Genomic DNA, 24,611 nt, shown 5'->3' with positions numbered 1-24,611 from the left:
AAAATGTTTGATACATTCCTAAATATTTTTTAAAAAGCCACAAAGCAATATATACTTGTGTCATTTTTATTTTTTGAAAAGTGTGGGGTTTACAGACATAAGTGTACATATTTGGAAGAATTGGTAAAAATGATTGGTTTATGTTTGAGTGGAAATATTTCAGTCCATTTTTTGTTTACATTTTTATATTTTCCAGGGGTTCTGAATTATATATGAATCACTTTTATAGTAAAAAAAGTTATTTAAAAATTAATAGAAAATAATACTGGGCATATATATATGTACTTGAGTATATGAAGGGACATATACCAATACTGTTAACAGCTGCTATTTCTAGTTTTTCAGAATTTGCATGATTTGGATGATTTTTACCTATAATTTCTAATCAATAATTGAATAAATTATATGTCTAAATATGGAGGGGAAAAGACTTGGTACTTACAAACATTAATAGAGATTTTATTATGGATGCTAAGTTACTATGATTTTTATATTTTACAAATTCTCATTTGTTTTTGTTGTTTATATAGTTTACACTTTACATATTTTCATTTCTCATTTCATAATTAGGAAAATATATATATATATATATGGATACATAGATAGGTCAGTTGGCCATAGAATTGTATACAAACCTTTGTGCAAGAAAATCCCACTTTAAAATTGAAAACAAATATGCAATATATCTATATACTTATATACAATGTTTTCAGAGACTTACAATGTGACAGGAAAGCACTGCCTTTAAATGTTAAAATTTTAAAACACAGAACAAAAATACATTCAGCTCTCATAAAGGTCTTGCAGAGGAATAACAGGCAGAAATTATAGGAGAATGTTAACAGTGGCTGTTCCTGGTGTCCTAGTTCCCTTCTTGCATTAATATCTGGGGAGGGAGAGAACAAGAGCGCCAGTCAGAGTTTCTTGATGTTAACATACATCTGGCCTCAATTTTGATTCTTGGGAACCAGAGCAGTGGAAGCAAGAGACATGGAAAATAAGGTAGGGGCTAAAACCACCTATCTTAAAACATGTTAAAATGTACAATCATTGAGGTGAATTAGAGGCAAGAAGTCAACATTTACTACCGCCTTTCAAGATAAGGGAAAAGGACCAGTGCAACCAAGAAAAGGGAAAAGCCAATAATACTTAGCTGTTGCCGCTTTTCTTAATGACATAAAAACCCACATCAGACAAATTTTTTTGGTACCCTACCCTTGAACTGGAAACCACAGATTTTAATCTCTAATTTATTTAGGAATAAAAATTCAGATCACAGGCAACACACTTCCATGTGACTTTAAATGTATATTATTAGCTAATGATAGGAAAACCTCACATTGCCCAGTTGAGTTCACATAAAATGTCATGACTTCCCTTCTCCTTCCAGAAACAGATCTCTGAAAGCAGATCCCTAAAGAAGAATACCAAATATTAGCCAGAAACTTAATTTATTCTATCCCACATTCCTCTGATCTTTGAAAAAGTGATTCTGCAGTGCTTTCCAAATTCACAGCAGACACAATGTATGAACATCAAATCATCAAAGACAGTTCAAGAGAATGCCTCACTTTTAGAAACACTACAAACTAAAACTTAAGAGCTTCTACACCTGCAAATAATAAACTTCAAAGGCAATCCAAACTATCCTGGCATTTATCATTTGTGAGCATAAGTGTATGTAGTGGGTGTAAGTCTGTGCTTGGTTTTAATAATCAATTGACTGATTATAGTTTAACCAGTCTTATTTCAGCCACGAATTCGTGTAGAGTGTCTTAAAGCTATTTTAAGTGTGTTGTTCATAAAATTTATAGCATCTCATGATTGGAAGAAAACTTCTGAGGTCATCTAGTTCTACATCTTATCCAATCCTTTAGTCACTGCAGAATCTATTCTCTATGTCTGCTGGAACACTTCCAATAACGGGAAGCTCACTACCTTCCAAGGCCAGCCATGAGATCCTTGGACAGGCAGTTTGCTAGAAATTCTCTCTCAAATGTAGTTCAGATTATCCTAACTGAAAAACCCATCCCTGGGACCCAGCTACTCTTTTGTAACCAAACTGAATCCCGTTCTTTAAACACTTCAAAGCTTACCTGGCCGATGAAGATAGAGATCAGATTGTCTGTTTCTTTCTTTCCTCTGTCTCATAATTCTATTTTGCAGATCCTTTACAACTTCTTTCCACTTTTCACTGAGAACATGACAGCTGATTTATTCTATCCTTCAAGGATGACACCTAAAACACAATATGGTACCCTTGCTGGCTAGTTCTGACCAGTCCAGAATATGATGAAGCCCACTTGTTCTTAATGTTTGGATATGAGGTGTTTAGAGAGCACATTATAATGAAAAAAAAAAATGTCTACAGTTTGATAAAACAGTCATTTCAAATTGGCCCAACTTTGAAAAATGCTGCTACCGTGAGATGGAAAATAATAATAACTAAAGTCCCCAAATCCACTGTTTCTCAAAGAACATGTGGCCCACCAGTTGTCTGTTAAAAATGCAGAGTCTCAGCTAGGCACAATGGCTCATGCCTGTTATTCCAACACTTTGAGAGGCCAAGGCAGAAAGATCACTTGAGCCCAGGTGTTCAAGACCAGGCTGGACAACATAGCGAGACCCTGTCTCTACAAAAAAATTTTTTAATTAGCCAGGCATGGTGGTGCACATCTGTGGTCCCAACTACTCAGGTAGCTGAGGTAAGAGAATTGCTTGAGCCTAGGAGTTCAAGGCTGCAAAGAGCAGTTATCATGCCACTGCACTCCAGCCTGGACAATAGAGCAAAACCCTGTCTCAAACAAACAAACAAACAAACAAAAAATGCAGAGTCCTGGATCCTTCCCAAATTATCTGAATTGTGAACACTGTGAGCAGGCTGAAAACTCTGCATTTAAATACACATCTCTGGCATTTCTGATGACAGTAAACAGTGAAAACCAATGCCTTATCCTATGCTTGCCGAATTGTTATTGTTTTAACAAACACAAACACACACATGCATGTACGCACGCGCACGCGCGCGCACACACACACACACACACACACACACACTCAGTATCCTGGCAGTCCACAAAAGCAGAATTGAATCTGGGTTGGTCTCAGTTGATGGTAAAGCTAGGATTAGAACAAGACCCTGGTAATCACATCTTTCAGTTCCAGTCCAAGCTTGTCCCCTAAAGAAGAAAACAGTATCTGGGATGTGGTCGGAGGATGAGACAGAGTTTTAAATGGGGCTGATGGGGCAAAATAAAGAGCCTAAAATAAAGCAATTACTTCATTCACACTTGATCCTTTGAGGTTGGTGGTAAAAAACTAAGAAACTGTTCAATTGAGAGAAATATGCCAGAAGAGAGGAGAGGAAAAGGCAAGGAAAGAGAGAGGAGAGGAAGAAGGAAGGAAAATTTCGTGTAATAGTAAGCGGGAATTCCTGTGACTGGACAGGGCAGACCAGCTGGATTCAGCCTGTAACTTTGTGAAAGGTCTAGAATTTCACTCTTAAAATTTTAATTTTCAAATTTTCTTCTGTTAATGTTAAGCTTTATGTGATTTAGAAAATGTTCTCCCCTAAATAAGCAAACTCGTCATGAAAATCGCTGATATCTGCATTTGCTGCAACAAGAACAACAAAAAATACATTCAAGGATTTTTTTTAATTCCAGGATAAGGATCAAATTTATTTCCTCATAGAACAAGAAGACACTCTAACAATGAAGGCCAAAAGTGCTTGTAAAATCCTTTTTGCTGTTGGGGTCGTAGTTTTAAAAAGTACACTTCATTCCAGTTCTAAATACACATGCAAACTACAGACAAAACATCCTACCACAAAACTAAATCTGAAAATGTCCAGGACCAACCAATCCACAATAAAGAGGTTAAACACCAAACCCAAAATGGTAAATGTAATAACCATGACCCTCACCATGTGGTAAGAGATGAATCCAATTAATGTTACCTTAAAAAGAACTTAAGTAACTCCTTCCTGTCCTAATTGCCCATTATAAGCCTCAGAAGCCAGCTGTGTGGTAGAGACAAATCAGTGACATTCAGCAAAGCATGTTCCGACCAAAGTACCACTTTACCCTGTGTGAACTCTATGAAACATGCGTTAATGGATTCCAAAGGCATTTAAAGAGGCTATAACCTGTCAAACATTTACAATTACAATGGGATCAATAAAAATGGGATTGTTAGATGGCATTTTTCAGATTGCTCTATTCTGATTCCAAAAAGAAAAAGAAAGGGTGATCAGGGAGCCGTGACACAAAACAATGACATTTTGTTAAATCCTGAGGCTGGAAGAAACCTTAAAGGTTATCGAGTAAATTTCCCCAACCTTCATTCCCTCTTGCAAACAACTCAATCATCAAGCGAGTCATTATCAAGGAAAATTTCATCACACCCAACAGTCTGACCTGCCAAGTTAGTTTCTGAATTGACTATACCACTTAGCCCCTCATCATTCAGAATTGCCTGTGACACTTCAAAATCCCCCTTTATAGCTGAAACTATGCATCTATGCAGCTGTTTGTGCTCATACACATTATTTCAGCCCTCCAAAATACCCAGCCTCCTGCTCCCTCCATTCTTTCCTGTTCACCAGCCCTATCCAAGGTCAATTCTCACAATGCCCAGCCTAAATACCATGGTCAGCCCTCTGGGCTCCCCTCACACCAGCCTGATACCTCCCATGCTCCTTTCTGCCAATCTGCCCTTTGACACCACAATCATGATTAAACTCCAAACTGCCTGTTCTGCTCCCATTCACAACCTCCAGAGGCCTTGTGGGGAAAACTTAAGGACAAGGTAAAGCTGTCACTATTAATGAATGCATTCTAATCTCAGGTGAGCCCACAAAGAGAAGCCATCAGTGCTGCCATTTCTCTCGGTGCCTCTTCCAAGCCTTAAATCCCCTAAAGAACTCCCCAGTTTGCACATCCATCATGGAGAAGTTGATGGACATCAGGCAAGAAGCCCCCCAAACTCCCATCCTTCCCATCCTTCTCTCTCTCTTACCAACCACCACTTGAATGATCCGAGCCATTCTTTCGGATCTCTTCTCTACACTTACACTAGACCCATCCTCTCAACCTTGGATCACATTAGAATGACCAGGTGTCTGCCCTGGCCTCTCTTTCAAAGACTGAGTCATGGTCTGAAGTGAGCCCCCTGCACATGGCATGTTTCAAAAGCTCCCCCAGGTGTTCTTAAAATAAGCCAAGGTTGGGTATTACTGGTGAAGACAATTTTATCCATGCCCATGATTTTAAATACCAAATCTGGAGTTCTTTTCTGGGCTGTGTTCTCACACATCCAAATGCATTATAGAACCACCACCACCACCCTACATACTCCATAGGGTTTGCAAATTCAACATGTACCAAACTCTTCATCCTTCCTGTTCTAGGCTAAACTGTGTCCCCCCGAGAAATTCATATGTTGAGGTCCTAACTCCTAGTACCTCAGAATGTGACCACATTTGGAGCCACGGTCTATAAAGAGGTAATTAAGTTAGAATGAGGTCATTAGAGTGGGCCCTAATCCAATATGACTAGTGTCCTTATAAGAGAAGAAAGTTGGACACAGGCAGGTACAAACGAAAAACCACATGAAGACACCGGGAGGAGACCATCACATGCAAGGCAAAGAGAGAGGCCTCAGAAGAAAACAGTCCTCACAATTCTCTATGACTTCCAGCCTCCAGAATTGTGAGAAAATAAATTTTTGTTGTTTCAGCCACCCAGTCCGTGGGACTTCATAGCAGCCCTGGCAATCTAATATAAATACACTTCCCATGTCCTTGTTACTCTCTCCTACTTCGTCTCATTCAACGGTATTGTCATCCATTCACTATCACTCCTCTCCCCCCGCCACCCACCATATCTATTCAATAGCCAAGTTGCATCAATTCTTCCTCCTAAATGTCTTTCGTATCTACCTTCTTCCCTGCAAACCCACTGTTACTGCCTTAACTCAAGCCCTAATTATTCCTCTTAAGATATCTCAGTACTATACGATCTCAACTTATAGGTAGAATCTTAAAAAGTTGAACCAAGAAGTAGAGGGTAGAATGATGGTCACCAGAGGCTGGGGGCAAGGGATGAAGAACAGTGGGGTGGGAGATAGGGAGTTGTTGATCAAAGGGTACAAAGTTTCAGACAGACAAGAGGAATAGCTTCTTTCTGAGATCCACTGCACAGCAGAGTGGCTAGAGTCAATAATAATGCACTGTATATTTCAAAATAAGAGTAAATTTCAAATGTCTCACCATAAAAAATGATATAGGTCAATGAAATGGAGGAAAAATAAAGATGTTTTCATAAATAACTTTTTTTAAAAAGCTATTCTAGTCCCTTCTACCTGCAACTATTTCTCCTGGGTGTTTGGAGAATAACCTTCCTAAAACAGAAATCTAGTATGGCAATGATCTGTTTCAAACCTTCCCATGGTTCCCCATTGCCCCAAGGCCAGCCTCCTCATGCACAGCAAACTGAGTCCTTCAGGTACTTCTGGCTTAGGCTATAACTCACCTTGCTTGTTAAGCCCCAGCACTTTGGATCTACTCAGAAATCCCCTAACATATAATGCTAATCCACACAGCTGTCTTTGCATATGCACTTGGCTTTTCCTGGAATACCCTCCCTTGTCCAAATTCTATGCCTGGCAAATATCTACTCATCTTTCCAGTCACAGCCTTTCAATGAAGCCTTTTATGGGTCCTAATCCCCACCCAGATTAATCACCGCCTCCTCTATGCTGCTTCTGAACTTACACGTACATCATTACACTGTGACCATATACCAGCAAATGTCACAAGCACAAATACCCACAGGGACCAACCAGGTATCATAAATACATGAAGTGCCAATGAAAACAGATCTTCAGCTTCCATGATACAGAAACTATACTTGCACGAGGAACAATCATAATGCCCACCTGTCTATGCTGACTTTTGAAACTTGACCTGAACAAATAAACTGTATGTGGGGCCAAATTCATTTAGCACATGGACTTCCAGTCTTGTAAACTCTGGCCAAAGGCATCAACTGTCAGAGCCTTCATTTCTCTTCCTTCTACTCCCTGAAGTAAAAGGACTCCACAAAATCCGTGCTCATAGGCTGATCTTTGTTCATGCTATTCTCAGTCAAGCCAATGCTTAAAGCACAGGAACCCACACTTAACTGACCACAAAGAGAGGATGCAGTATTGAGCTTAATAACCTTGAACTTACTGCTACTCAGTTCTTATCAAAAATATCCTTTTGCATGAAGTAATATTCATAGGGAACATCCTGAAAAGTATCTAATTCAGCACTCCACAAAGAATATGGAATGTCTATGCTTGGACAGAGCCAGCAGTGAGCTGCTTGTCTGAACTGTCTTGCTTTGGCTCTTACGGAATGCCTTTTCTGAGATAAGCAATTGGCATTATGCCAGTAACTTATATTGGGCAATACAGTTTTTTAAACCCCATTGTCACATTCATTGTAAGATTGTATTTGGAGACACGACTCAATACATTAAAGTACCTAATGTTTGGAGAACCATGGATAAAATCCTCTCTCCTCCCAGCACATGAAGAGTTCTCCTCCCAGCACATGAAGAGTTGTCCCCCCTGGTTAGTCCTTATCTTCATGGGCTTTCTGGGTAACACAGCTCATTGAGTCCCCTCTTCATGTCAACTATGAGGAAGAACAGCAAAATGCGTGGCCCTTTTCTAATACATGAATAGCACCCTAAGGTGGGCCCTTGGTCTTGGTCTCTGCTTAAATTCACACTCACTTCCTCTTACCCCATTTCCTTCCTATGCTTATTAAATTTCACTATATTTAGTAGGAAAATAGACATGCAACTAACTTATAACATTGCATTTATCACATGGTACCTTCATTAAGTTCCCATCCCTCGAGTCTGAGTTTTTTGAAGGTGGGCCTCCATCACTAATTAGATGTCACATTTAATTGGATTACATGTGACTACTTCCAGTAATGGGTGAAATTGCAAATCTATTACCTCCTAAGGAAGCTCACTTTATTTCCCCAAGGCACAGAAGTGGTCCCTGACTGTAATATCAATGGCATCTAGAAGAAAATTAAGCTTATGCGGGTAAATATGCAAAATACACACTAAACCAGCACAGGTGTAATTACCATTTAGTTTTTAATTCTTTTCTATTTATTTTTAGAGCACTTGCTCCATTTTCTAGTAGTTAACCAGTTATTTCACAGAAGTATACTCATCAGGAATACCCTACCATCAGTTGATGCAGTGTATACAGTTAAAAACAAAACTTGGCTGGGCGCAGTGGCTCACGCCTATAATCTCAGCACTTTGGGAGGCCGAGGCAGGCGGATCACGAGATCAAGAGATTGAGACCATCCTGGCCAAAATGGTGAAACCTATCTCTACTAAAAATACAAAAATTAGCTGGGCATGGTGGCGCCTGCCTGTAGTCCCAGCTACTAGGGAGGCTGAGGCAGGAGAATTGCTTGAACCCAGGAGGTGGAGGTTGCAGTGAGCCGAGATGGCACCACTGCACTCCAACCTGGCGACAGAGCAAGACTCTGTCTTAAAAAACAAACAAACAAACAAACAAAAAAAACCTTTTCACAGCATATTAAAGGACATAAAACTAAGGGAAGCTTGAAACATAATGTTCTCTGTTAGAAGACAAAACTGTGGATGAGTGAAAGACATGACCACAGTGGAGAGAACATCCACCAATGAGGTCTAGTCAATGTCATCCAGGACAGATTATTATTATAGTTTCCCATTGCTCTAATCATTTCACATTTCACTTATACTAATTTCCATCTTTAAGTTTTTCTCAAACTCTGCTGGTAGGAGTATGAAGCATTATCATTGTTTTGGAAATCAATTTAATCATTTCTATCTCTAGCCATAAAAATCATCCCTGCCTTTTAAGGCAACAAATTATATTACCAGGAATCTACTCTAAAGAAATTACCTGAAATGCAAAAATAGGCTTGCAAAGATATTTACTGAAGTGAGTTCACTATAACAGTAGCTGAATGGAATTAACATCACTTCCATTTACTGCATACTATTAAGAGAAAGGACAAAGTACCGATTATGCCCAGTAGGATTCCAACTAGATAAAATTTACAGAGAAAATATTAAAAGGGAATATCCCATAAACTTGACAATGGCTATCTCTAGGTGGGGAGTATGGGTACTTTTTCCTTCTTCTTCTTTATATTTTTCTTTGTTTTCTAAAATGAGCACAAACAGGTGTTACTTTTGAAAGTTAAGTTTTTAAACTACCTTTTAAAATCTACTTGGAAACCAAATGATATTACTTTCAAATCAGTGATCTCACTCTTAATCAGTCTACGGAAATTACATAAAAGTTGTTGAGTACAATACTTTTTAAAACAGCAAGTACAAAGGAAATAAAACTGTGTAAAAATAGGGCAATGGTTGAATGAACAGTTTAACAGCTTAATGGATTATTATCAGGCTATTAAAAATATGATTCAGACTATATCGCCTTATATAACAGTGTGTTAAAAAACAATCAGTAGAAATAAAAACACACATTTGTTACTTCTAGGTAGAAGTAGACCATAAAATAGAACATAATAGAAATAGGCCATAAAACTAACATGACTAAATAACAAATACATTCATTAGGGAACTGCTAATACAAGTGGGTTTATTTATTTAAATATTGCCATAATGTGATTTCAAAAATAATTTTTTAAATGTTTTTAAGAATACACTAAGGGCCAGGTATGGTGGCTCACACCTCTGATCCCAACACTTTGGGAAGATTGCTTGAGCCCAGGAGTTCGAGACCAGCCTGGTCAACATCGCAAGACCCCTTCTCTATTAAAAATAATAATAATAGAGATATATTTTAAAAGATAATAAACAGTATTTCATATAAAAACAATTGGTTTTAAATAAGTTGAACAGTTTTAAATACTTTAAGATGTGTTCACTGGAACATTTTTACTCACTGAGTCATTCTGCCACTAAAACGGGATGAAGAAGGAAAAAGGAAGAGAGTTAGGCAGGTAAATGATAGTGTGTGTTTTCTGCTGAACAGCTACTGGACAGAGTTACTTTTATTCCCTACCCAAATTAGTGAAATGTTGTATTAGCTTAGACTGCCATTAAAAAGTTCCTTGGGAGGCCGAGGCGGGCGGATCACAAGGACAGGAGATCGAGACCATCCTGGCTAACATGGTGAAACCCCGTCTCCACTAAAAAAAAAAAAAAAACATACAAAAAATTAGCCGGGCTTGGTGGCGGGCACCTGTAGTCCCAGCTACTCAGGAGGCTGAGGCAGGAGAATGGCGTGAACCTGGGAGGTGGAGCTTGCAGTGAGCCAAGATCACGCCACAGCACATCAGCCTGGGCGACAGAGTGAGACTCCGTCTCAAAAAAAAGTTCCATACGTTAGGTGGCTTAAATGACAAAAATTTATTTTCTCATAATTCTAGAGGCTAGAAATGTAATACAGGGTGCCAGCATGGTTGGTTTCTGGTGAGGGCTCTCCTTTTGGCTTGCAGACAGCTGTCTTTTCACTGTTTGCTCACACAGCCTTTCCTTGGTGAATGTGTACAGAAACAAAGATCTCTCTCTTCCTCTTCCCATAAGGCCACCAATCCTATCAGATTAGGACCCCACACTTATAATCTCATTTAATCCTAATTATCTCCTAAAAGCCTTATCTCCAAATACAGCTACACTGGGGGTTAGGGCTCCAACATGAATATCAGGGAGAAAATCCAGTCCATAGCAAATGTTAAATATGTTTTATAATAAATCTCTTGTAGAAAGAATACATTTAGTCATGAGACCTCAGCTAATTCCTGCTCCTAGAGAAACAGTATTCAACAAGGTTCTTAATCCCTGAATCAGATGAGAATTTGTGATTTCGAAGCCCTCTACTTCAAGATGACCAAACACTTGAAGAGAAGCGGGGACTTTTTCCCAAGGTCATGGTGACTAAACCCCTGCTTGAGTGTTGAGATTCCCTTGAACAATCAGCGAAGTTCAACTGATGCTTCCAACTCTGAAAATAAATTTCTCCTGGGAGCTTTAGACTTTTGTCTACACCACTTCTCTCTTAGGGCTATCCAGAATGCCTTTTATGGAATTCTAGGCCAGGCATCTACATGCTCTGTGCCTCTTCCTGGCTTTGTCTACCTTGAACCTACCCTAACCCCATGACCCCAACCCCTTCAGACCCAACCTGTTTCTAGTACTAGCATTGAGCACCTGTGCCTAGTACCTGCTTGGACCTACACATTGCCAAACACTGCCTGTGCCTGTGTGACCTGCCCCTGCCTTGTCTCAGATCAGGAGCCTGGAGTTCTGGCTGGTTTCCATATAATAATCAGCTTAAGAAGATATTTAACAACAAATTAAAAAAATCAACTGATGAATCAGCACCAAAACACACTAAGTAAAATCTCCAGAGTTACGTGGACTTCCTGAGTAAATATTTTACTATGAATGAGGAATTCAGCAGAGTTCAGACAAACAGAAAAAGCATGCATCTCATCTTTCTTCCCTCGATTTCTAAACAAAAAATAAGAACGAGTGTAATAACATATTCACGTTATGATAAATGAACTTGAAAGACTGAATATATTGAATTACAAAAAATAATGTTGAAATGTATTTGAATCAAATGATTTAATATACTGGTAAGAAAAGCCGAGTTGATGGGGGAAATGGAAGACGCTGGTCAAAGGGTACAAACTTCCAGTTATGAGTAAGTTCTGGGGATCTAACGTACAGCATGGTGACGATACTTAATAGTACTCATTTCACAGTATATATGTATATCACCATCATAAGTAGAACTTAAATACAGTTTTGCTTGTCATTATACATCAATAAAGCTAGGAGGAAAAACAAAAGATAAGCTGAATTGCCAAGTACCTTTAATTCTCTTTCACATAAGCCCATTTCTTATAAAATATTCCTTAAACTTGGTGTAGTCATTAAAATTGAATTCATCTTCCATATGATTCCTTAGCCCTTTAAAATCTTTTTAAAATAATATCACCCTCATCCAATGGGTTTTTATAAAATGTGGATTATATATAACTTAGATGCTGCATATTTCTCCAAAGCAAGCATCCAGCATATAAACATAAGATAATCATATTTTTCCATGTTTGCTGAATCCGAAAGGATAAAAAAAATTAATTCCAAGTGTTGTCAAACTGCAAACTATGATATAAAGTCTTAAAAGATTTAGGCCAGTTGCCGTGGCTCATGCCTGTAATCCCAACACTTTGGGAGGCCCAGGTGGGTGGATCACCTGAGGTCAGGAGTTCAAGACCAGCCTGACCAACATGGTGAAACCCTGTCTCTACTAAAAATACAAAAATTAGCTGAGTGTGGGGGCAGACACCTGTAATCCCAGCTACTCAAGAGGCTTAAGCAGGAGAATCGCTTGAACCACCCGGGAGGTGGAGGTTGCAGTGGGCAGAGATCCCGCCACCGCACTCCAGCCTGGATGACAGCAAGACTCCGTCACAAAAAAAAAAAAAAGTCTCAAGAGAATTCTAATCTTTACCCATTCTTCCATGTTGTAATGAGAAGCATTAGTAGTGTTGCCCAATGTGAAGGAATTAGTGCCACCTGAGCCTGACCCCACAAAGACACAGAAAGATGCAAATACCTGGAGTTCTCCCAAGTTTAGTCTGAGCTTGTTGGACTAGGTTAGTTAAATGGTGGGGTGCCAAGTCTTTAAACAGCCAGAGCAAAGTTGAAAATAGAAAGCATAAAGGCACTTAATACTAATAATAGGACTGGGAGAATGATTCTTGCAAACTGATTTCAAGTCCTCCATTTTAAGACAAGGTTCCCAGGGCCTCAAAGGTTGGGTATTGTCAAGGGTACCATGTGCAGCAATGGAAGAACTGGCAATTGAATCATGGTCTCCCATCTCATGTGGTCTCCAACTTACTTTATGGACTTCTAATTTAAAATCTTTCTTTTAAACTCTCCAGTTTTAAAAGAGGGTGGGGGGAATGAACACTAAAATCCTACCAAGGTAAAAAAAAACAAAAATCCTAGTGCAGCAATAATTCTTACCATTATATTCAAATCAACAAGAAGCAATGAAATACTCACCCAACCATCTGATCTTCACTGACAAAAAACTTAACTTCAGTGTTATAATTTCTTACAAATTATGCATAGTTACTAAATTGGTAATTATACTATATAAAAGTATTTTTTAATCCAACCAAATCTACTTCTCCTGCATATTGAACACAACTTTGTACAGCTCCTCATACAGAGCAAGCCTTCAAAAAACCCTGCTATTGCCGGGCGGGGTGGCTCAAGTCTGTAATCCCAGCACTTTGGGAGGCCAAGGCGGGCGGATTACGAGGTCAGGAGATCGAGACCATCCTGGCTAACACGGTAAAACCCTGTCTCTACTAAAAATACAAAAAAAATTAGCCGGGCATGGTGGCGGGCGCCTGTAGTCCCAGCTACTCGGGAGGCTGCAGCAGGAGAATGGCGTGCCCGGCAAGCAGAGCTTGCAGTGAGCCAAGATCGTGCCACTGCACTCCAGCCTGGGTGACACAGCAAGACTCCGTCTCAAAAAAAACAAAACAAAAAACCCCTGCTATTTAGCAATATACTACATTGCTCTAATACAAAACTACTTCAACAAACACCAACATCCATCCCCCCCCCAAAAAATCCTTGACATTCCTATTTGACTTTTGTCAAGTAAGAAAAAAAAGCCACAAACAGGAAGGCCTACTAAGTATCACAAAAAATGCCAACTCATCAAACAAAGAAGATTGCCTTCCACCTGTCTTTCCCTTCCGGTTTTCTATTTTGCTTCTGTTACTATTTCTTCCATGACTCTGCAATCCCACGCACACACCCCTGCTCAGTCCTTCACAGAGTTAACACATTCTCATCTGCAGACCTAACCAAATGTCAGTTCCCCAGGGAAATCCTGAATCACCCCCAAAGTCAGATGAGGTTCCCCATTTAATCACTTTTGCTCTTTTCCCCCACAGAATTTATCATGCAGAGTATTTATACATTTGGATGATTTTTTTTTGGTTCATATGCTCCATCCCAGTAGACTCTATGCTTCATGCCACCAGTGATAACGACTGCTTTACTCATCACTCTATTCCCAGCTACTAGCAAAATAACCGATACTGTATCTAACAAATGGATGTTGAAAAATGAACCTGATTTTAGACAGCACAGCAACAGACTAGATCAGTGTCTTTCAAACTGCAGTTCATGACCAGATAAGTGTTTTCAAAATGTATGAGTTATAACCAGTACTTTTTAAAATGAAAATGAACAAATTATCATAGGAATAAATAGAAAAGAAAATGTCAGAGTTTACTATATGTAGTAAACTATATACAACTAATGCCTCATTCAAATGTATGTACAAACATTTCTAACTATGGGACATGTCTAAAAAGTTTGAAAGCCACTGAACTAAATGTCCCAATAAAACTCATCACAATTTCCAGTTAAAATGCTCAAGAAGGTGCACACAAAGACAAAAATTGGCAATAGCACTAAAAATATATGAGGAAAAAGCAGCCAAAGCCAAGGCATTATTTCCACTAACTACATAGTACAAAAAATGGGTAAGAAGCATGTTCTTGGACCATATGCACAATGCATACCACACCTTTTGAACTTCAACAAGATAGATACTCTAACAAATGTAGAAAAAAATCCTGAATTGAACTCAGGAAATGCAGAAGATGCAACTGGCCAGATAAATCTGAAGGGCGTAATATTAGACTGAACTGTACAAAACATTTTATAGGTCAAGAGCAGTCAAATACCAGCAATCTCATATGATTCAACTTACCAATGAAGATAATGAAAATGGCAGCTAATACATTCAGTGTGCTGGGCATCATATATATATTTTTATATATATATACACACACATATTTATGTATATATTTATATATACATATATACATATATATTTATATACATAATTATATATTTATATATACATACATATTTATATATATTTATATATACATAATTATATATATTTATATATATGGGCGTGTGTGTGTATATATATATATATATACACACACACACATATATATACACACACACTTTAAGTTCTGGGATACATGTACAGAACGTGCAGGTTTGTTACACAGGTATAAATGTGCCATGGTGGTTTGCTGCACCCATAAACTCGTCATCTACATTAGGTATTTCTCCTAATGTTATCCCTCCCCTTGTCCCCCACCCCCCAACAGGTCCCAGTGGGTGATGTTCCCCTCCCTGTGCCCATATGTTCTCATCGTTCAACTCCCACTTATGAGTGAGAACATGCAGTGTTAGGTTTTCTGTTCTTGTGTTAGTTTGCTGAGAATAATGGTTTCCAGTTTCATCCAAGTCCCCACAAAGGACATGAACTCACCTTTTTTATGGCTGCATAGTATTCCATGGTGTATATGTGCCACATTTTCTTTATCCAGTCTATCACTGATGGGCATTTGGGTTGGTTTCAAGTCTTTGCTAGTGTAAATAGTGCTGCAATAAATATACGTGTGCATGTGTCTTTATAGTAGAATGATTTATAATCCTTTGGGTATATACCCAGTAATGGGATGGCTGGGTCAAATGGTATTTCTGGTTCTAGATCCTTGAAGAATCACCACACTGTCTTCCACAATGGTTGAACTAATTTACACTCCCACCAACAGTATAAAAGCATTCCTATTTCTCCACATCCTCTCCAGCATCTGTTGATTCCTGACTTTTTAATGATTGCCATTCTAACTGGTGTGAGATGGTAGATCATTGTAGTTTGATTTGTATTTCTCTAATGACCAGTGATGATGAGCTTTTTTTCATAAGTCTGTTGGCTGCATAAATGTCTTCTTTTGAAAAGTGTCTGTTCATATCCTTTGCCCACGTTTTGATGGAGTTCTTTTTTTCTTGTAAATTTGTTTTAAGTTCCTTGTAGATTCTGGATATTAGCCTTTTGTCAGATGAATAGATTGCAAACATTTTCTCCCACTCTGTAGGTTGCCTGTTCACTCTGATGATAGTTTCTTTTGCTGTGCAGAAGCTCTTTAGTTTAATTAGATCCCACTTGTCAATTTTGGCTTTGGTTGCAATCACTTTTGGTGTTTTAGTCATGAAGTCTTTGCCCATGCCTGTGTCCTGAATGGTATTGCTTGGGTTTTCTTTTAGGGTTTTTATGGTTTTAGTTCTTACATTTAAATCTTTAATCCATCTTCAGTTAATTTTTGTATAAGGTGTAAGGAAGGGGTCCAGTTTCACTTTTCTACATATGGCTAGCCAGTTTTCCCAACACCATTTATTAAATAGGAAATCCTTTCCCCATTGCTTGTTTTTGTCAGGTTTGTCAAAGATCAGATGGTTGTAGATGTGTGGTATTATTTCTGAGGCCTCTGTTCTGTTCCATTGGTCTTTATATCTGTTTTGGTACCAGTAATAGCCTTGTAGTATAGTTTGAAGTCAGGTAGTGTGATGCCTCCAGCTTTGTTCTTTTTGCTCAGGACTGTCTTGGCTATACGGGCTCTTTTTTAGTTCCATATGAAATTTGAAGTAGTTTTTTCTAATTCTGTGAAGAAAGTCAATGGTAGCTTGATGGGAATAGCATTGAATCTATAAATTACTTTGGGCAGTAGGGCCATTTTCATGATATTGATTCTTCCTATCCATAAGAATATTTTTCCATTTATTTGTGTCCTCTTGTTTCCTTGAGCACTGGTTTGTAGTTCTCCTTTAAGACGTCCTTCACATCCCTTGTAAGTTGTTTTCCTAAGTATTTTATTCTCTTTGTAGCAATTGTGAATGGGAGTTCATTTATGATTTGGCTCTCTGTTCGTCTATTAATGATGTATAGGAATGCTTGTGATTTTTGCACATTGATTTTGTATCCTGAGGCTTTCCTGAAGTTGCTTATCAGCTTAAGGAGATTTTGGGCTGAGACGATGGGGTTTTCTGAATATACAATCATGTCATCTGCAAACAGAGACAATTTGACTTCCTCTTTTCCTGTATGAATATCCTTTATTTTTTTCTCTTGCCTGATTGCCCTGGCCAGAACTTTCAATACTATGTCGAATAGGAGTGGTGAAAGAGGGCATCCTTGTTTTGTGCCAGTTTTCAAAGGGAATGCTTCCAGCTTTTACCCATTCAGTATGATATTGGCTGTGGGTCTGTCATAAATAGCTCTTATTATCTTCAGATATGTTCCATCAATACCTAGTTTATTGAGTGTTTTTAGCATGAAAGGGTGTTGAATTTTATTGAAGGCCTTTTCTGCATCTATTGAGATAATCATGTGGTTTTGGTCGTTGGTTCTGTTTATGCGATGGATTACGTTTATTGATTTGTATACATTGAACCTGCTTTGCATCCCAGGGACAAAGCCAACTTGATTGTGGTGGATAAGCTTTTTAATGTGCTGCTGGATTCAGTTTGCCAGTATTTTATTGAGGATTTTCGCATCAATGTTCATCAGGGATATTGGCCTGAAATTTTCTTTTTTTGTTGTGTCTCTGCCAGGTTTTAGTATCAGGATGATGCTGGCCTCATAAAATGAGCTAGGGAGGAGTCCCTCTTTTTCTATTGTTTGGAATAGTTTCAGAAGGAATGGTACCAGCTCCTCTTTGTACCTTTGGTGGAATGCAGTTGTGAATCTGTCCGGTCCTGGGCTTTTTTTGCTTGGTAGGCTATTAATTACTGCCTCAATTTCAGAACGCTCCACCCCAAATCAACAGGCCAGGTGCAGCGTTCATGCCTGCAATCCCAACAGTTTGGGAAGTCAAGGTGAGAGTTTGAGACTAGTCTGGGTAATAAAGCAAGACCCTGTCTCTACCCAAAAAATAAATAAATAAATAAATAAATAAATAAATAACCAAACATGGTGGCATGTGCTCACAGTCCCAGCTACTCAGGAAGCTGAAGCAGGAGGATGGTTTGAGCCCAGGAGTTTGAGGCCACAGTGAGCTATGATTGAGCAACTGAACTCCAGCCTGGGTGACAGAACAAGACATGGTCTTTAAGAAACAAAACAAGAAAAATATTTTGGGGAAACAGCAGAAAATAAAAATAGAATTTTTTTTTAAGTCTTGTCCTCATCTAAGAAGTCAGAAGAAAAGTGCAATGGAGAAGAAAATATCAGGCAAGCTGGGTAGACAGGAAAGGTCACACAATTTTAAATGTAGTGATAGAAGGCCTTGGTATGGAGTTGACCTTTGAGTTAAGACATGAAAATAATGAGAGCAGGCATGTGGATACCTAGGAAAGAACGTCCTAGGCAGAAGGACAAAGACCAGGAAACCACAGTCCACTGTGTGGATAAGCTCAAAAATGGAGATCATTTAGAGTAAGGATAGAACTCTGGGAACATCAACACTGAAATATGGGCAGAGAAGCACAAGTCCTCAAAAAAAAAAAAAAAAAAGAAGCAAGCGGAGAAAGGGAATGACTAAACATAATTAGGTATGTTTAATTAGTCACACACACATTAAATAGTGTGACTAATATGTAGTCATTAGAAATTAAAAATGAAAGATTTTAATGGCCTGTGTACATACTTGTGATACAAAGGAGAATGCTGTTAAATATTCCGTAAAAGCAAATATTTTTAAAACTGCAAGAAATTATCCCAAAATGGAATAAGAATTTTTTTTTTTTTTTTTTTTGAGGCAGAGTCTCGCTCTGTCACCCAGGCTGGAGTGCAGTGGCACAAACTCAGCTCACTGCAACCTTAGCCTCCTGGGTTCAAGAGAGCACATCCAGTTAATTTTTGTATTTTTAGTAGAGACAGGGTTTTATCATGTTGGCCAGGCTGGTCTTGAACTCCTGACCTCAAGTGATCTGCCCACCTTGGCCTCCCAAAGTGATGGGATTTCCAGCACGAGCCACCATGCCTAGCAAGAAAGTCAATCTTAAGTGATGGAACTACACATGAATCCCTGTACATTCCACATATTTTAAAATGAGCAAATACTGTTTTTTCCTATCAAATTGAAATGAGTATAATTTAAAAGAATCATAATGGCTTAGAAAAAAGAAAACTAAGAATAAACTTGTCTTTTTTCTATCTTGCATGCAAAAAGGCATGCCAATAAAATTATCTAAAGTGAAAATAAATTCTTAATTAGAAAAAGACTTTTTTTTTTTTTTTTTTTTTTTACCAAGTAAAGGACAAACTTGTACTGCATCCTACTTTTTAGTAGGCAACTAAAGCTTAAAATTATTTGATCAGACTTTTAAAACCTCTATGACAAACCTTTACAAGTTTCTCAAAGCGTGGTCTTTAGGCTACTGAAATTTCCAAAGTTCTTCTGGAAGGTTTACCTTTTATATGACAGCAATATGAGACTCACTGCCACTAGTCCTACAGTAAATTAAAACTATATCTGCAACTTCCCCCAGACATCAAATCACCATCTAATTATTGAAAGGATTTTTTTCCAGATAACAATAGCTGGAATGGGCTGTTTCAGGGATTTTTTGTTCACCCCAATGGGATATTGTTGAAATTTGCACCATTTCCTTCCTATCTCCCCAGGACCACCTATCAAGAGAAGCCATAGTAAACGCTCAACAAATGCTTGATAACCCATAAAACTACTTTAATCTTCTAAAGAAAAATAACCTAAAGAATTGAAATAAGCCTTGTCCTTGTTAAAATATATCAATCTTTTCACTCTAAAAGTGCTCTCCAGCTTATCACACACAGTTTACTGGCATTTACTTCTACATTTAGCAATTATGCCTGAATACTGCCAACTGACTTCTCAGCTAAACTTCAAACTCAAATTGCCAGCTATCAGCTGAAAATCTCTGCCTGCATGGTTTTAGACATGTCTAAAACTAACAAGCCTCACTGCAACAATCATCATGCTCTCATGTCCTGTCTGGTAATGGCATCAACATGCCCTTTTTTGTCCGCAGTAGTCTCCAGTACCCTTCTACCTCCACAAGCTTCGAGATTGGTCCCACCACTTCCTGCCACAAACCGTCAATTCCAGGCACTCCTCCCCAAGCCTGTCACTCACTGGGTCTTCCTCATTACTCTTCTGCATGGAATGAGCTCCACAGACCATTGAGGCTGGCATCCTGCTGCAAGTCATTTCCCTCCTCTAAGGCTGTCCTCCATCCTCAGATATGCAGACAGCTCTTTGTTTGAACCTTGGTTTACCATATTCATCACTACCTACCTGATCTTAATCATTTGAGTCCATATCGCTCCATGTTCATGAGCTACTCAAGAGCGGGGACCATACTTTCTTAATTTTTTTTTAATTTTAGTGTCCTCAGGTCAGGCACGGTGGCTTGCGCCTGTAAACCCAGCACTTTGAGAGGCCGAGGCGGGTGGTTCACTTGAGGCCAGGAGTTCAAGACCAGCCTGGCCAACATAGTGAAACCCCATCTCTACCAAAAAATACAAAAAAAATTAGCCAGGCGTGGTGGCGCACGCCTGTGGTCCCAGCTACTTGGAAGGCTGAGGCAAGAGAATTGCTTGAACCCAGGAGGCAGTGAGCCAAGATCATGCCATTGCACTCCAGCCTGGGCAATAAAGTGAGGCTCTGCCTCAAAAAAAAAAAAAAAAAAAATTTAGTGTCCTCAGCCAAACGTAAGGACACAGAAGTTCTCCAAGATATCAGCTGCATGAAACTAAACTGACAGCGTCTCAAAGTGACCAGAGAACAGATTGTGCTAAATCTGGAAAAGTCAGTCATCTTGCCCTAGCCTTTGAACCTTTACTTCTCTGTGCCTAGTCAGAAAGTAAAGCAAGCAGTTCTCTGTGGAACTACAATAAATAGTGGGTACAGAATGAATGCCTCACTTAGTTGACAATAATCCTTCTCCCCACAATCGTAGTCCAAGAAGGCAAACCATCCCCTTAACAAAAGGCAATTCTGTTTCAGTTGTGTTATTCTCTTAGTAAGAACACACCATCCTTATCATCTGCTGATTACAGACTTCCAAGGCGGGGGTCCTCATTGAATACTCCTACAATGAAACCTGCCTATAATGAATAACTCTACCTATCTTCTCTGCTCCAGAAGTGGTTGAAAGGCCTTTCATCCAGGCCTTGTTTTCTACCTAACAAAAGGTTCACAGATGCCAAACACGTGCTCCAAAATGCCCCTCCTCCCGTCGTCTGAGACCCAGATGAAGCAGGGTCCTTGTGGCAATAATATTGTCTGCAATGCTTTTTGTCGTCTTGGTTGTCACACAGCTGGAAATAGTTTTCTTGTTCCCGTTTATAATAGCCAGACATTCATTATCACTCTGACAAGAACTCTTGAGTCATGTCATGCTGCACCAGTTCAAGAAGGGCCCATGCAGGCTCTTCCAACTTCAAACTTCTCACTCTTGATGGCAGCCTCAAGTATAGCCTCTCTAAAGCAAAAGAAAATGGAGGCAGGCACAGACAGATACACACATAAACATACATATGAGTATGTATAAACATATCCACACTTACCCCACACACACATATACATAAATATTAATTTTTGTAGGTTTGTATAAGTAAAAGGACAACTATGGAAGGCTATGGAACAAACTGATATCAGATGGGTAAGGTTAAAGTGGCAGAGAGAGATTTTTACATTTACTTTAGACACATCTATAGTGTTTGAATCATTGCAAAAAAAAATTTTGTAAATGAATGCAGCTACCCTCTCCTGGTTGGGATGCATTTTATTGTGTTTGTATCCCTGAGTGACTTCAAGATCATAAGTGAAATACATTAGTGAAGCAAAGCACCATGACAGGGTGACTTCAAAATAAGTATTAGCCAGATGCGGTGGCTCACAGCTGTCATCCCAACACTTTGGGAGGCCAAGGTGAGAGGATCCCTTGAGCCCAGGAGTTTGAGAACAGCCTGGGTAATGTAGTGAGAGCCCATTTCTTTAAAAAAAAAAAAAAAAAAAAAAAAAAAAAAGAAAGAAAGAAAAAGAAAGAAGAAGAAAGAAAGAAAAAGAAAAAAAATAGCCAGGCATAGCGGCACACACCTGCAGTCCCAGCTACTTGGAAGGCTGTAGTGGGAGAATAGCTTGAGCCCAGGAGGTCAAAGCTGCCGTGAGCCAGGATTATGCCACTGCACTCCAAGACCCTATCTCAAATAAATAAAAAATAAGTCTGACTTTCCACAGGCACTAGATTTGAATTATTCTAGAAAGCAAACTATACACTGAGCAAAGAATCTCAAACACAAGTTGGGTTAAAAGTAAGAATAGGGAAAATGAGATGGAAGCAAGGCAGGGCTACAGATAAAACACAGCTATGTCTATCTCTAGACTTTAAAACAGATAAATCCTAGCAAAATATTTCAAGCATATAAAATGAAAAGGCGATTACCAGGCTCTGTGGTCTCCTTCCCTAAAAGGGAAAGGCCAACTCACCTCAAAGTATTGAGACTACCTTGGAGAAAATGTTCCTAAAATAGAAGAATAACAAGATATATATGCCTGAGTTTGAAGGCATTCTAAAAGAACTTCTCTTACTAATGTCATATGATAGAGGGCAAGCTCCATGAGAGAAGGGGTCCATCCACATCTTGTTTCCTGCAGTGCTATCTTCCCAGCACAGGGTGGGTACAAATGCCTACTGAATATGGAAGAAAGAGTAATATAAAGGATTAAGGAACACATAGTAAATGAAAACTAGAATTACCAACCAGATATCAGTTCTTATTCTTATTTTCCAGATGTAAAAAGAGAGGCACTTTGACCTACCCAGGAGTAGCAAAACTGGAGATAGAAAGCCTCTTGATCCCTTTTTTACCTCTTCTAGGCTTGGTTTATCTCCCAGGATCCTTCCAGATCCTAACCTTCCAGGAGCATTCCCTGACCTCCACCACCTCACCGCTGAGGGTCAAGAGCCCCGCTTCGTGCTCCCGCAAAGTCTTCTCTCTCATAACACTTGTTACACTGAATTGTAATTATCTGTTAATCGTGTGTAAGCTCCTCCTGGAGGGTGGGAATCCTGCCTTATTCACACTCACCCCTAGTAACTAGCACAAAGCCTGGTATATAGCAGGCAGTCAGTTAAGTGCTCCTGAGATGGGGGAAAAAAAAGTTTCCTCTGCCCCTGAACCATTTCTCCCTCCAAAGACCCAGGAATATCCTTCAATTAGAGCAGAATTTCAGAATCAGGGCAGTTAAGGGTTGGTCAAAGAGAACCACCTAGGCATAGGGGAAGAAAATTTAGTAGAACAGATCGATATAAAGTCTAATCTAGAGCATTGTTTAGACACATAAGTTAATGAATATAGGGAAACTTGCTATAACAGGAATGGTTCACAGTAGCAATCTCAGCATAGCAAATCCTAAACTCTAAGAAACATAGCACACATAATGGCCATAATGAACAAAATTTCCTTCAACCAACAGCTGGAAATCCCACCCATGGCCAGGTATTATTAGTCAAAGTTTTTTCTTTTAGAGAAAAATGCTGGTTTTGAAAACATTTTCCTTTATTTTCATAATACAACAAACACAGCTTGCCCTGCCTCATGCAGGCTTATTGCATGTTTGTTTTAGCACTAGACTAAAGTTAAGGGTCTGCCCTGTCATTATATCACTTTTTTAAAACAGTATCACAAAAATAAAATAAATTATAACCTAAATCCATGAATGTAGTAAAATAGTTCTCTTTCATTTCTGGAAAAAAATAATTACAATTTTACATGGACTTCAGGGTTAAAGTTTCTATAGCACTGATTAGATGACAGGGACATGCAAGTATTAAGACAATATTCTTTGGCCCAGCCCCACAAGTTGATAATACAACAACAACACTACTTTGAAATCATACTAACCTGCTAAAAAATGCCAAAGAGTTTAAATAAAATCATCACCACCACCATGCCACCCCTCCTCCTCTCCTACCAAAAATGTATCCTAAAATAAAGTATACTAACCTTGGGCTTCTCCAACTTAATTAACTTAATTTATTAAACATGCCAAACATAAGTTCCCTTGCAGAAGATAAAACAAACTGCTGGGAAGATCATTCATTAAATTGAATTCACAAGGTAATTGAAAGAAATTCAGCCAGCTTCTTTTTCTTTTTCTTTTTCTTAAGTTTTTTGAGATGGAGTCTCACTCTGTCTGCCCAGGCTGGAGTGCAATGGCACAATCTTGGCTCACTGCAACCTCTCCCTCCTGGGTTCAAGTGATTCTCCTGCGTCAGCCTCCTGAGTAGCTGGGATTACAGGCGCCCAGCATCACACCTGGCTACTTTTTTGTATTTTTAGTAGAGACAGGGTTTCACCATGTTAGCCAGGCTGGTCTCAAACTCTTGACCTCAGGTGATCCACCCGCCTCAGCCTCCCAAAGTGCTGGGATTACAGGCATGAGCCGCCGTGCCCAGCCTCTTCTTTTTCCTGTCTGTCTCCTGGGTACCCTAGCATCTCCAGATTCAACAGCAATTCAAAGACATCCAAGTCAGTTCCACCTCTGACATGCAACTGAAAACCAATATATATCCTCCTGTGACACAGAGGTACTGGGGAGCAAGTGTGAACCTATAAAGCTCCTGAATACCTCTCCCAAATGGATCCCACAGAGTGAAGATAATGAGTTAAAT

General features: G+C 39.1%; 1 protein-coding gene across 8 annotated transcripts in view; it reads right to left on the bottom strand.

The window, feature by feature from the left end:
• The window catches only part of LPAR1 (lysophosphatidic acid receptor 1), a 165,840-nt gene that overhangs the window by 135,907 nt on the left and 5,322 nt on the right, over positions 1-24,611 (bottom strand). The window contains exon 1 of one of the 8 annotated variants that reach the window (XM_054658386.2): positions 2,097-2,253. The exons of the other annotated variants lie outside the window; for them this stretch is intronic. The gene's annotated coding sequence lies outside the window, so the exon portion shown is untranslated. Of the gene's footprint in view, positions 1-2,096; positions 2,254-24,611 lie in introns of those variants that run through there. 8 annotated transcript variants of the gene reach the window in all.

This window comes from Pan troglodytes, chromosome 11 (genome assembly GCF_028858775.2).
Source record: "Pan troglodytes isolate AG18354 chromosome 11, NHGRI_mPanTro3-v2.0_pri, whole genome shotgun sequence".
NCBI lineage: Eukaryota > Metazoa > Chordata > Mammalia > Primates > Hominidae > Pan > Pan troglodytes.
This window is presented reverse-complemented; position numbering and strand designations above follow the sequence as displayed.